This window comes from Tuber melanosporum (genome assembly GCF_000151645.1).
Source record: "Tuber melanosporum whole genome shotgun sequence assembly, scaffold_59, strain Mel28".
In the NCBI taxonomy this organism is placed as follows: Eukaryota; Fungi; Ascomycota; class Pezizomycetes; order Pezizales; family Tuberaceae; genus Tuber; species Tuber melanosporum.
This window is the reverse complement of record NW_003299105.1, coordinates 572,709-579,557: the sequence shown is the minus strand read 5'-3', so window position 1 is coordinate 579,557 and position 6,849 is coordinate 572,709.

Below are 6,849 nucleotides of genomic sequence, written 5' to 3'. Positions count from 1 at the left end.
CTTTACTAGCAAGAGAGGTTATGGTTTCATTACTTACCTGAGTGTTTACCATTTTTGGTATGTCAACAGATATCGTTTGGGAAACAGGAGCTAATGGTTACTTTTGTTTACGGGTTTGAAATTGAGGTTTTATTTACGAAATAGTTTACTGTTTTTACGGGAGTACTTGTACCTTAACAACAAATACGTGTTATAAAAAAAAAATACTGAGAAAAGCAAAACTCCCTATCACTACTCTGCATGTGCAAGTACCTAACTCCTGTGAGCTGCCTAGCTAACCTCTTTTGGTTGGACCAAAGATCATCCATAGTAAACTAGTTTTCTCTGTAGTTTTCTAACATCTACCAAACAGAAGTGTATAAGCTGCTGCATCCCCAATATAACTCTTCGAGAAGATGCTCTTCACATGGCAGACATGTCAGTAGCGAGCTGACATGCCCAAACAGATACTATACCAACTATTGAACTCTCTTCCCATTTACACAAAGTCTACTACAAATAACTACAGCCCGTCAAAGTTTTTCCGGTTCTACTCTATGCTATATCATTCTGCATGATGGCCACCTGGCACTCCTGATAAACTCCTTCCGAGGTTGACTCTCAATAGGTACTACCTACAGTGAACCCTCCTTAAAGTAGATTTTCTCATGATCTCAGACTAGTTTCTTAGAGTCCTTAACAATTCTACAATACTATTAAACTTTCATGGTACTGGACTTCGGTTACCTTACCTACAGGCCTCCAGCAACCTCACATACTACCTCTAACTTCAAAGTGGTAGTACTCCATCAGTTCTGGTCTGTTTTGCACGAAGGTACCTGGAGACCATTCTCCAGGCTCTCTCTTACCCTCTCAAGTATCCTGCAGACAGCATCTAGTCGACTAGGCAGCATGAGTGTAAAGATGCTACAGGAGTGTCTCAACTTGTATACTTTTGAGACACTTACAGTAACTCTCCAGGCTGTAGTGTATGAGGTTAGCGACTTAAAATGAAGTCAGAGGGGGGTCTTAACTACTGTACCTCTATGTTACAGCTTGTTCAAAGCTCAACTGGCTGTGCGGGAATAATCCCTATAACTTAAGATTTGAATACTCTCTGTAGTTTCGCATGACAAACAATCTAGTAACTTCCCCCAAAAATCTGCTTAATAGGTTACCTTCCAGGTAGGATAACTTTACTCCATAGCAAAGTAATTTTAGTCCTAAGGTAGAGTAACTCTACTCAGATTCACAACTGAGCAATTCAGGGTAACTCTTCAAATGACTTTTTCGATTACCCTACCCAGTATGGTAACCACCACTCCTTACTAGTTTGATGGCTATGTACCTCTTAGTATAGTATAGCATGACCCCCTGAGATACCTAACTAACGGTACCTCTACTCGATAGACTCTAGTTTACTATTATTACTACCACAGTAATCTCCTAGCACTAGTATGAGTATAATTTTAACTAACTGTATTTGTACTCTATAGAGTCTCGTTACAGTAAGGTACAGTCATGTCTGAAGAGTCTACATATCCCTGCTTAGCAACACTGCAACCAATGATCACCTCAACCTTACCCTCTACCATGGCACCACTACACTCCCACACTCTCCGAGACGACCTGAATAGGAAAATCTATGCCCTCTATAGACATACTGATATGGGGTATAGTAAAATTTCAAAGCTTATGAACCTCTTCAAGTCAACTGTTTCAATAGTGATCAAAAATGCAAAATCCGGAGATGGAAACACCAATGATGTTCTCAGATCTGGCAGACCAACCAAGATTACTGATGCCAAAAGGTAAGTAATTCTTGATATTATTGATGCTGAGCCTTATTTAGCTCTAAAAGACATTACTCAAAAAGCCAATATTCGACTTGGTAAAGATACTGTTAGCAAGATATCCAAAGAAGCTGAATTTAAGCTCAGGATACTTCGGAAAAAGCCTTTTTGGGGAAAAGGACAGAAGGAGAAGAGAAAGGAGTTTGCTAGAGTAAGGTGGAACTGGACAAGAGCTTGGAAATCTGTGGTTTTTGTGGATGAAGCCACAATTGAATATGATCCAAATCCAGTAGGAAGAAAGGTCAGACTTAGACCAGGTGAAGAGTTGAAAGAAAGAACTTAAAGCCTAGCTTTAAGTCACGGTGCACCAACATAGGTATATATACTACAATAATGTATAGAGGGAGGACTAAGCTTATTCTTGTAAGGAAGAAGACTAAGGAGGAAAGGACCAGCAAAAAAGACAAACTTGGTCTCAATTTCCATCAATATGCAACTGAGATTCACTAACCTACCTCATCTCCTTCATAGAAGCCATAGACAGAGCTCCTCAAACCCTCTATATGGCTGCTAAGAATGCTTCATAGCATAATGGAGCAGAAAACAAAAAATTGTAAGAGGACTGTGAATATCAAAGATTGACTTGGTCTCCCAACTTACCAGATCTCAATCCTATTGAGAATGCCTGGACAATTCTCAAAAGAGAACTCAGAAAGCGATTCTCCAAGGTTAAGTGAAGGCTCCATAGTACTACTGAATTATTTCAGGCAGTAAAGAAAGAGTGAGACCTCATTCTCCAGGAAACATTTGATGGATAGATTCAGAGGATGCCTGAGGGACTTTAGGCTGTATTAGATACAGATAGAAGCTATACAAAATGGTAGTATTGGGAAACTGTTTTTTTCTATTTCTACTATTATGTATTTTAAAATTGTACTCATATCTTTTTTTTATTACGGTTAATATTATTATTTGTAGTAGTAGTACCATTACTGTGAGTGGTACATTGACTTTTCAGGCCTGACTGTACAAACATAGTTTAAATTATTATACAAAATAATTAAAATATAGATAATGTAGAAAGTATTAAAAATATAGATAATAATAAAATATGTAAAGTAAATTTAAATAAGATGAAGTAGTTACCAGAGTATATAACCTCTAGAAGCTGCAATAACAGCTTGAATACATTCGGGTATTGAGTCAATAAAGCACAGAAGATCCGACTCCCAGCTCTTATATCATTTCTTATTAATGACTTTCATCATTCCCCACTTCCCCTCTGGTCTGAGAAGCCACTTGTTCAGCTTATGCTTTAAGATATGCTAAATGTTTTCAATAATATTAAAACCAGGGAAGGATGGAGGCCAGGCAAATTTCAAGATCCGATATCCCTCTCGAACTGTTCAAGTATGCATTGCCTGATAGGCTCAGGCTCCATCCTCCATGAGTCATAATGAATGTGTTAGGCAGAGACAACCCGATAGACTTCAGAGTTGTCTAGGCCGATTGAGATTCGTTTTTATAGAGGGAGATTGTCTAGGAAGGCTCGGACTTCACTCGTTTCGCTTATAACTACTAAGAGCGAAGTAAAGTAGGGTAAAGTAAAGTAAAGTAAAATCGTAAGAACAATATTATATTGTTAAGGTCTCTTCTCCATTGCTTGATAATGTTTAAAGCTTGGGAGGCACTTCGATATTTATATTCCGCGTCTGAGTGTTCGCGGACTACATCTAACTAACATACAACCATGTACCTTTTTCCAATATAACTCGCAATGTCGGGTTTTCTTCCAAGGTGCGAACACCTGGAGACCCTGAAAATCATCACACCCTCTTTGATAATTATAATATGACTATTTAGAAGTCATGCTGTTTCCAATAGTAATTATCCGATGGTGAGAGTCTTTTTAGACAAATGGCCCAATTCTCAAGTCGAACTGTGTTGGCTCCAATCATCTCCCTTGTCGATGAAATGATCAGTTTCATCAGCAGGTTGCATCTGCGAAGATAGTTGTTATTACCGACTTTCTAGGTCATCTAACTTAAACTCTTCATAACTCCATACCCAACCGATAGATCTTTTCCGGAGGACTTCCTACTTACCTGCAGGAAGCCTTTCCATAGGGTTGGTAGATAATCCCTCGGTCGGTAACCCTTGGTTGCCGTGGGTAACAGGATTCTGGTTACTGTCACCGGTTTGGGAGTCACCCCCTCGGTTGTAGTATGTACCGGAACCTAGTTGTAACACTCCTCGAACTCCATTGGGTTCGATGGTAGTATTCTCAGGAGTTCCAGACTCTTCTGGTTATCGTAGGGTGGATGTGAATGTGTTGGTCTTTCATTAAGATCCTTTACTATTCATCATCATCTCTTTGCTCGAAAACGTCCTGTTACTTGCGGCCTATGCCAAAGATATCTCGTTCTTGAAGCCTAGTAACCTTCTGGATAGTTGACGGATTCACTCCGTTATACTTCCCAGACCTAGCCGAAGGTCCCCTCTTATAAATCCTGCGAACAGGATCCGGTCGGTCGGATGGCAGCGACGTATACGGTGTTATTTTAACACCTTCCATTCTGTGGTATAATACTCACAGGACGCAACTTAGATCGATATGTATGTTGACGCGCGGGCCCCGTAAGGGGGCCGGAGGGGGGTGTTGGAGACCTGAGATTTCGATTTCGGGAGAGGTTACCCTACCTAGGGTGGTTCCTAGGTATCGGATCTCGGTATTCCTAACAGAATGGTCTACTTTCTGGCTCTTACAATATTAGAAGGGCCAGATAACTGGGGTGAGAATATGATTCAGATAACTCTCTACATTTATGGTTCTCTAGTTATCTCTGTTCCCGAGAACAACAGTATACTTTTTACTGTTTTTAAGGTAACTTGGGTACCAGGGAATCATCCTGGTACTCTTCCCCAGGTCTGCGAGTGACCCAGGTCCAGTCCCATATCACAGTAAACTAAACATAATATTTATCAGTTCAGATGACCTTACGCCAATCAGTAATTATTCAATACTTATGGATATGAGCAAAGGACAAATAGAGGTCCTTTTTTCACTGGTCGAGAAAAGGTTTCTGGCATACAATCCTACAATAGTTACCCTCCATCTTGAAGGCTCACTGGAGGGCCTCCTTATAAGCTATAACTCCAAAAGTCCCTGCAACCTTAGGGAAGATCATATATTGGTAGGCAGTACTCATAGTTACTATTGTAACTAATAAGCACCATGTCGCAGTAATAAGTGAGAAGGGCCTTGCTTTAGTCTTCTTGGCTGTCTTTGGGCCCTGGCAAATATTGAAAATAGTTCCTACATTCAGTTGCTAGTTTTTAGCAATCTGCCGGTAGATACATCCTGCTGAAAACTGGAATATTTAAGCAGTACATCACTGTGTATATAGTGTGCACTCATATTTTTCATGTGGTATGGTTTCTATTTTAATAGTGAGTTACTATTCACAATACAAATATATCATAACATCAAGTAAACATGGCTCTTGATTCTTTTTAGATATACAATCAGAGAATAGAAGGATGATCATGCAGTGTTTACATCTCATTTATTCTGCTTTCTCTTATTTTATTTTACTTTTTTTTTAAATCTTTTTCACTAACTACTATAAGTATCTACAGGAAGTGTTTAGTGCTCTTGCCAGCATGTCCAGACCCCTAACTATACTTACCACTTTATTTAAGTTCTTTTTTTTAAAAAAAAAAAAAAAAAAACCCCTTTTTCCATTTCATGCTTTCTAACTATACTAAAGTATCTGCACTATTCCACTACTCTTTACAATTTAATACCTTTATTCCCTTCCTCACTTCAATTTCAATTCCTATTGTTCAATTTCTTTTTCCCGTACTCATTAGCACTATAATACTTGTACTGGGTACCATTTAGCTACTCAGTCTTGCCCTCTCTTGCCTTCTTCTTACCTTTAACTTCCTCATTTTCTCTCTTACATCCCTTAACATTTCCCTCTTTCTCTTCTCCATTTTTTCTTTCCTCCCTCCTCCCCAGTTTTCTCTCCATGTCTGTATTAATATATCTCTTCTTTCCTCTCGATCCCTTATTCTTCTAACTCTCTTACTTCTTTCCATTCATTTCATCTTTCTACCATACTCCAAAACTCTTGCCATTTGCTCTTCTCCGAAAAATAACCTAAATATATTTCTACCCAACTTTCTCTTTCCTATAACTCTTTCTACCAACCCTTCTATACTTCTCCCCTTTCTTGTTCCTATAACATGCAGTGGATTAATATGTGATTCCTACTTTCTATTCTCCAGCGCTCACAACTACCCCTCCCTTCCATGTATCTTACTTTCCTCATACCTACATGATTTGTTCTTATCTGCACCCAAAGCTGACTTTCTTATCTTTTTTCTCCATATCTCCTTTCTCCACCTGCTTCTGTCTCAAAATACTCCTCTTTCTTTCTCTCCTGGATCCAAAACATCTTTGAACTTCTTATTTCCTACTTTTTTCTCCTTTGCTCCCACTCTTCCCACAACAATATGTTCTTCAGTTCTTTGTCTTCCTCATAATTCCATGCTCCTTCCTTTACCCTTTCATCTACCTCTTCATTTTCCTCAATACTCACATGTCCTGGTACCCAACTTAACCTTATTATCTACCACTTCTCTAACAATCTCTTTTCTACCCCCTCACCCTTTATTCTACCTCTTCATACAACCTCCTACTCTTCTTCAATCTTATTAATACCCCCTTATTATCCACTTCCACCTATAACTTTCTCCTCTCTTCTCTATGTTCTTCATTCACTCTTCTTATAACTTTTCCTACCTCTTCTATTTCTCTATCTCCCACCGTCTAACCCCTTCTTATATTTTTACTCCACTCAATCCTCAAAATTTCTTTTTCATACCATCCTTCCCCTATTCCTATTTCCCATTTCCTCCCCACTCATTTCACTAATTCCTACTATATTCTCTCCTTCTCTCTCTCTCCTAATCTTCTCACAAACCCTCTGTGTCTCTTCTTTTCCTTCTCCTATCCATACTTCCCACCCCAGGCTAACCTTTAGCACGCTTTCTCGCGGGGTGCACGCCG